Below are 7,793 nucleotides of genomic sequence, written 5' to 3'. Positions count from 1 at the left end.
TCTAGGGTCAACAGGTAGTCACGGAGTGGTTGCCATATGCCTTTGGGCCATGAAGTGGGGGGTTGTAATGTAGCATACACTTCACTAGTTGTGTCACAGTAGACCATGTTTTTCAACCATGCAACTCCAGTGGGACGTCTTTCTGCCCCAGTGAAGCACCAACCCTCGCTTCGCAAGTAGTAACGCAATGGCAGTGAATCTACGCATTTCCTTCAGGACATCGTTGACATACCCCAGAAGGGCCAATAGAGGATCTGGTGAAGTACGGTTCCTATTGTGGTGAATAACTGGGAGTATGTCCCTATGCGTGGGCATGTCCAGGTCAGATGTGTGAAATCAGCCTCATCAGCTGATCCTAAGATGGCAGTGGACGCACCTCTCTGAATTTCCATGCTCGGCAGATACCGGCGGTTTTTGGTACGGATTGACTATTACCATATTAATATTCTGAACACTGTTCATTAGCAAAAATGATCAACAATGATGCCTTGAGAAAGCCCTGGTGAATGCACATCATAGGGCGAAACACGTGTTGGCTGAGTATCCACTAGTTTCTACGTTCCTTCTACCTGTAGTATGACATGAAGTGACTTACAACTGTCTATTAAATTTCAAGCTTGATCAGTAGCTTTGGAGTACGGAACATTATTGTATATTTGGCAATTGAATGCTTATAAACTACCAGTTTGAAGTGGGAACTTACCACTTGTTTGTCTTTGCAGGGGTTGTTGAGACCCTAATGTTCCATTTCATAAAGGTGAGTTATGCCACCCTGTCCCTCTAGACTTGTGCCTTTGTCATCGAGGAGTGCACATTAATGGTCTTGCATAGGTGTGCATGAGAGTAACACATACCAGACAGACATTAGTAAAACAAACAAACCATAACCATACATGCGTACAACACCCATCACTCACCCACATTAGATGACATGGCATCCAGAGCAGTTCGCATCTGCAGCAACAGGGACAGCAGAATGAGACGTGCGGTGTATTCTGGTGGGGAGATGTCTTCCACATACCATGTTGTTTACAAAAGTCAGTGGACTCCGCTACGAGACTTACCATTGACTTGACCCGTAAGTGGGCATGATGGATTATGTCATATTTCCGTCCTTGTTTATGGAGAGCATTTTTGGCATCTGTCAATTTGTGCCTCGCCTCCTGTACAGCCAAGGTGAAATATGGGGGAGCCCTGGAATTGCAGTAGGCCTCGCTCCTGCACCAGGCACAGCCCAATCCCTATTGTTGAGCAGGCGAGCACCAAGAGGGTGTGGAGGGTGGGTTCTGGGCAAGAGCAGAAGGATTATGGGCTTGCAATACTACAAATTCTTCCATAAAGCTCTGCTGGTCAAAAAGGTCAGCAATGAGATGATTAACAACTAGGTCTGGGTAGCCCATATTCACAACTCCACCGCTCCTATGATGCAGATATTATTGTGGCAGGACTGCACCTCAAGGTCCTCATTTTTAGCTGCAACAGTCTTGAGGAGTCGCTTTAGCTTTTCCAGGTGTTTTGCAGTAGTCGTAGCACATCGACCAGTACTGAGATGCATTCTTTGGCATTATTCATTCTGGTTGCGTGGCGGTCCAGTCATTCACCCATTCGATCAAGTCTGTTGGTATGGTTGTGAAATCTGGCATCATTGATCAAAATCCAGTGCTGCGCTCTGCATTATAGCCATAGTGCTGTCCGATGGCACGACATAGCATTCCCCGCTACACCATCCTCTGAATCAAGGAGGGAAGTTTGGTACCGGGTAGCCTTAGGTTGTTCAAAGAAAAGTTTTTGTTATTTATGGTCTCCCCTTCCCATCGTGTGGCAGGAGGAAGGGTTGGGGGACCAGATAATATACGCAAGTTGAACTGCCATTATGAATAATATGCAGAAGGCTACTCAAAATTGACCCCCATGATACCGGCAAATGCAACAGAGTACTAGCGGAAGCTGGTGGTACAGCTCAGAGAGAAGCAGTAGGTAGCAGGACCCAGGGTGAGGAGCTTCAGGAGAAACAAGTACAGTCAATTAACAATAGAGAGAGTGGTATATACCAAGAAGGTCCCTATGGCTGATGGACTCAGCCACTCCATATCCAGCCCCGTTGGCTGCTCCAGAGTAGTGGGCTTGCTGTGGGGCGGGCAGAGCATAAACTGTCATAAAAGAGAAAGGGGGGTCCCCAAGTGATCTACAGGTCTACTCCGCTTATCCCGCTGCCACCTCCACCCTCACAGTGTCATGTGTGCCGGGACCCTGTCACCACGGGGCCTAGAAGGCGTATGCTGGGCCACTGCCAGCCAGACTCGTCCTTCGTCCACAAGGCTGTCAAACCTAGTCCAGAAGTGGCAGCCGACACTCCCCAATAGTGATGGGTGCTGGTACAGGCCCAAAACCCAGTTTAATGGAGCCGCCAGAGCTTCACAGCCAGTCGGCCATCTTGGTCGTTACTGTGGCCACACCCCTCCTGCTTATGAACTTTATTTAACCTTTAGGTTTTGAAAATGTCACCTGTTGTCTGGGCTCTGTGGGGCAAGGGGAGTGTGCGCTTAACCTTGGCATGCTAAGATTCAATACACTTGAAAATGCTCCTGCTACTGCCACCTTTAGAAACAGCTGAGTCCTGTGAGGTTTGGTGAAGGCTACAAGAAGTTGAGTAGGCTTGTTTAAAGGGCTTAAATCAATGCAGTACAACTGCACTCTCAACTTTGAGAGTGTGAAGTGCTGTTCTGCTAGACTGGTTGAGGGAAGAAAGGCAAGCTCAACTATTTCATTCACGTGGAATGGTGAAACAACCTTAGCTAGATAGTTGGCGTGGTTCAAAAAACTACTCTGCCCTTATGGAACTGAATAATACGCCTGACGCAGGTAACTATGATTAAGACAGAAACCTCCCAAATTAAGAACTTTAGTTGAGTGATAACCACATTAAGGCCCATATTTATACTTTTTTTAGCACCGCTTATGTGTCGTTTTTTGATGCAAAAGCGGCACAAACTTAGAAAACACAATTTTATTTTGCAAGTTTGCGCAGTTTCTGCGTCAAAAAATGACGCCAATGTGTTGCTAAAAAAGTATAAATATGGGTCTAAGATTCCAAATATGACTGGCATCTGCTTAGAGGTACTACCCACTTTAGGCTCCCCATGTAGGCCTTAATGACTGGCAGCCTAAACAGGGAAGAGTGTTGTCGGTTTTGGAGGTACTCTGTCATTGTTAAGTGCAGGCCTATAAACATGTAGATAACTCCTGCCTTAACAAGTGCAGGAGGTAAAACACAATACTCTGTGTAGAAACCGAGGAGCATCTAAATGTTTGGAAATCCTCAGAATTTCTTGAATTGAGAGGGTCTGCATTCCATCAGTAGAAGTCTGTATAGGTCCTAACTTCCGAGCCAAAGCATCTTGTAAGTTCAGTGAGTGAAGGGATAGATATTAAATTTTGAGCATTGTTGAGTGCGGAGAGGAGCTTTGAAGAGTTCTAAAGTACTGATTATGAAAAGAGGAACAGAAGTAGGGAACATAAAAGAGTAAAAGAAGATATAGTACAGAGTGAAGGAGGGAGCATGATTATACACTCAGATGGTAGAGCTTGAACTCATGCAGGATAGTTCTGTGGCACATTATTATTCCTACACCCAATTCTTCTTGTGAGGATAAATTTGGGAATCTTTAAGAACCATCTCACACTTCTCAGTTAAGCAACTGTTTTGTTTGAAAGATTATCATGTCCATCAGGCTATGCAGTTATGTTCTTTACTTAGAGGGCTTTTGTGGAGTCTCTAAGACACTTTTATTTGCAGTCACAGGTGGCTTCTAAAAGCCAGGAATACTAGAGTCTTGTGAAGTAACGTTGCAAGTGAGAGAAGGTGTGTTTGTGGCTGCATGACTTTGCTTGCTTGCTGCAGGCTGGGGTTCCCCATTCAATTCACTGCTGGGACGACTAAGCCTTTCATCCTTTTCGGGTGGATATGGTGAGTGCCACAGTGTTGGTGACAGCAATGCCTGTGGTTCAAGTAGTCATAGGGAGTGGCAGCAAGTGCTATTCCTGCACTAAGCTTGTATGTGTAGAGATGGTTACTGAAATGAAATGAGTTAAGGCAGTAGAACTCATTCCTGTTCCCAGGAGTACACAGATGCGTATGTTACATAGTGTTGCTAATATTATTTCGGGTATTTGATGTAGGGTGTAGGAGGGTGGCTCTGCTGGGGCTAGTGGCAGGTCCAAACTGAGAGGCAGTGTCTCCTGCGCTGCTTTAGGCCGCCAGGAGAAGTTAATGGGGCCCCACAAACTGTGTATCCTGCATCAGGGCCTCTGGGCTTCTTTCACAGGGGGCTGGTACTACGACCCTCAGCAGTCAATTTCAGGCACTGACAGTAGCTAGGAGAGGGCAAACTGGAACGACAAATGAAGGAAGGAGTAAGACCTGATAAAATGAACAAAAGGGAATGTGGCAGGGAAGCCCTAATGGTAATGTAGTAAATGTGAAAATGAACAAATGTCATGAAACAGAGGAAAAATACATGCTAAAATGAAGGGAAAGCACAAAAATGTGATGAGACGGTTCCAATTTACATTTTGAAAAAGTCTTGTGTGTTTCTATATATAGTTGTATAAAAACATATTTTTCCCTGACTCACTCTGCAACTTCATCAACTGTCTCATGAACCAGAACCGGTTTGAGGTGGTTGTCCCGTCCTCTTCAAATGTCCTTTCCAGGCTGCTTTCCACACAGCGTTGGTTTTGTGATACCCCTCACATCAGATCAGTCTCAAGTCCCGAGCACCCACAAAAGAGGAACAAAGAGACATGAGGTTTCTGCATCAGTCCAACTAAAAGTGTGAGAGGGGAAGGCAAAACGCAGAACCTTACCTAAGGGCCTCTCCATCATGCATAACAGAATCTGCATTTCCACCTCCCACCCCTACTGTCTAACAAAAACGTACTGCTTCAGGAAGTCTAATCAGCAACCCCTTGCTAACAATGCCTTCACTGAATTTCTAAGAGAGCCCAGTCATCACCTGCAACACCTCAGTGTCTGGACCTCTGCCCTCCAGCCACAGAAGTGCAGGCAATACACTTCCACTGTCTGAAAGTTGTACTCACCCTCCAACTTGTACTATGCCAAACCAGGCACATCCAAACAAACCTCTTTGCTTTTATAATTAATTCTGTAAACTAAACTTGAGGACAAACATTAATAGACATCTGCTCCATCATTTTTCAATGTCTGCATTTGTTACCCATATATTTTATTATACTGTTAGGATATTGAGTTTACTTCTTCCTTTGAACCCAGCATAAAGGTCTTGATATTTTCCTACAGGGAGTGCAGAATTATTAGGCAAATGAGTATTTTGACCATATCATCCTCTTTATGCATGTTGTCTTACTCCAAGCTGTATAGGCTCGAAAGCCTACTACCAATTAAGCATATTAGGTGATGTGCATCTCTGTAATGAGAAGGGGTGTGGTCTAATGACATCAACACCCTATATCAGGTGTGCATAATTATTAGGCAACTTCCTTTCCTTTGGCAAAATGGGTCAAAAGAAGTACTTGACAGGCTCAGAAAAGTCAAAAATAGTGAGATATCTTGCAGAGGGATGCAGCACTCTTAAAATTGCAAAGCTTCTGAAGCGTGATCATCGAACAATCAAGCGTTTCATTCTAAATAGTCAACAGGGTCGCAAGAAGCGTGTGGAAAAACCAAGGCGCAAAATAACTGCCCATGAACTGAGAAAAGTCAAGCGTGCAGCTGCCACGATGCCACTTGCCACCAGTTTGGCCATATTTCAGAGCTGCAACATCACTGGAGTGCCCAAAAGCACAAGGTGTGCAATACTCAGAGACATAGCCAAGGTAAGAAAGGCTGAAAGACGACCACCACTGAACAAGACACACAAGCTGAAACGTCAAGACTGGGCCAAGAAATATCTCAAGACAGATTTTTCTAAGGTTTTATGGACTGATGAAATGAGAGTGAGTCTTGATGGGCCAGATGGATGGGCCCGTGGCTGGATTGGTAAAGGGCAGAGAGCTCCAGTCCGACTCAGACGCCAGCAAGGTGGAGGTGGAGTACTGGTTTGGGCTGGTATCATCAAAGATGAGCTTGTGGGGCCTTTTCGGGTTGAGGATGGGGTCAAGCTCAACTCCCAGTCCTACTGCCAGTTCCTGGAAGACACCTTCTTCAAGCAGTGGTACAGGAAGAAGTCTGCATCCTTCAAGAAAAACATGTTTTTCATGCAGGACAATGCTCCATCACACGCGTCCAAGTACTCCACAGCGTGGCTGGCAAGAAAGGGTATAAAAGAAGGAGATCTAATGACATGGCCTCCTTGTTCACCTGATCTGAACCCCATTGAGAACCTGTGGTCCATCATCAAATGTGAGATTTACAAGGAGGGAAAACAGTACACCTCTCTGAACAGTGTCTGGGAGGCTGTGGTTGCTGCTGCACGCAATGTTGATGGTGAACAGATCAAAACACTGACAGAATCCATGGATGGCAGGCTTTTGAGTGTCCTTGCAAAGAAAGATGGCTATATTGGTCACTGATTTGTTTTTGTTTTGTTTTTGAATGTCAGAAATGTACATTTGTGAATGTTGAGATGTTATATTGGTTTCACTGGTAATAATAAATAATTGAAATGGGTATATATTTGTTTTTTGTTAAGTTGCCTAATAATTATGCACAGTAATAGTCACCTGCACACACAGATATCCCCCTAACATAGCTAAAACTAAAAACAAACTAAAAACTACTTCCAAAAATATTCAGCTTTGATATTAATGAGTTTTTTGGGTTCATTGAGAACATGGTTGTTGTTCAATAATAAAATTAATCCTCAAAAATACAACTTGCCTAATAATTCTGCACTCCCTGTAGATGTACGCCCAGCCATTACGTTTTACTTCCAGCCCTTCAGCTGACCGGGCCGGAGTTGTGGTCTAGCAACTGCCTAACTGAAGATGAAATGTCTGACTCTTTATAGTGCCTATCAAAATACTTACTGTAGCACTGTCTTTGCATGCACATAGGAAAACGTTACTTACCCTGTAAGCATCTGTTCGTGGCATGCAGTGCTGTAGATTCACTTGCTTTGCATACTGCTGCCATCTATAGTTGGGCGCAGATGTATGCTAGTTGTTTTTCTTCGAAGAAGTCTTTAGAGTCACAAGGCATTGTGATCTCTACTCTTTTTGGTAATGTGCAAGGGCATCAGCATTGTTAGACTGTTTTACTGCACAGCGGGTGAGGACGAAGAAGGAGTGAAGCAATGTATAGAGATAGATGACCATGCAAGAGAGACTGAGAAAAACTTATAGAAGAGTGACTAGTGAAAAAGCCACAGGCATCCGGGGAAGAGGGTGGGCACATGTGAACCTACAGACCTACATGCCACAAACAGATGCTTACAGGATAAGTAATATTTTCCATTTGAAGCATATGTGGCTCTAAATACACATGCTCTGCATAGATTGTAAAGTTGTCCTCTTCAAAAAGCGGTGGCTAATCTGTGGGTGTTGCAGAGGAGTGAAATTGTGTTTGGAGTATTGCCTGGCCAATGTTGGCTTGTTGGTGGGCCAGCACATCCTCACAGTAGTGTTGGTAAAAGTGTGTGGTGTGGACTATGTAGCGGCCTTACAAATGCCAGCTATGGGAATGTTTCTCAAGAATCCCGTAGAGACCCTCAAAGGGGGGGGACCTTTGGAAGGAATTTGGGCTAGGTGCAGAACAAAACCCTATCTTTGTGTACTTGAAATAAGGGTTACTTACACTCCTGAGTGAAGTGAAG

The sequence above is a fragment of the Pleurodeles waltl genome, chromosome 3_1, assembly GCF_031143425.1.
Source record: "Pleurodeles waltl isolate 20211129_DDA chromosome 3_1, aPleWal1.hap1.20221129, whole genome shotgun sequence".
In the NCBI taxonomy this organism is placed as follows: domain Eukaryota; kingdom Metazoa; phylum Chordata; class Amphibia; order Caudata; family Salamandridae; genus Pleurodeles; species Pleurodeles waltl.
The sequence above is the reverse complement of the archived record's forward strand: the minus strand, read 5'-3'. Positions refer to the sequence as shown.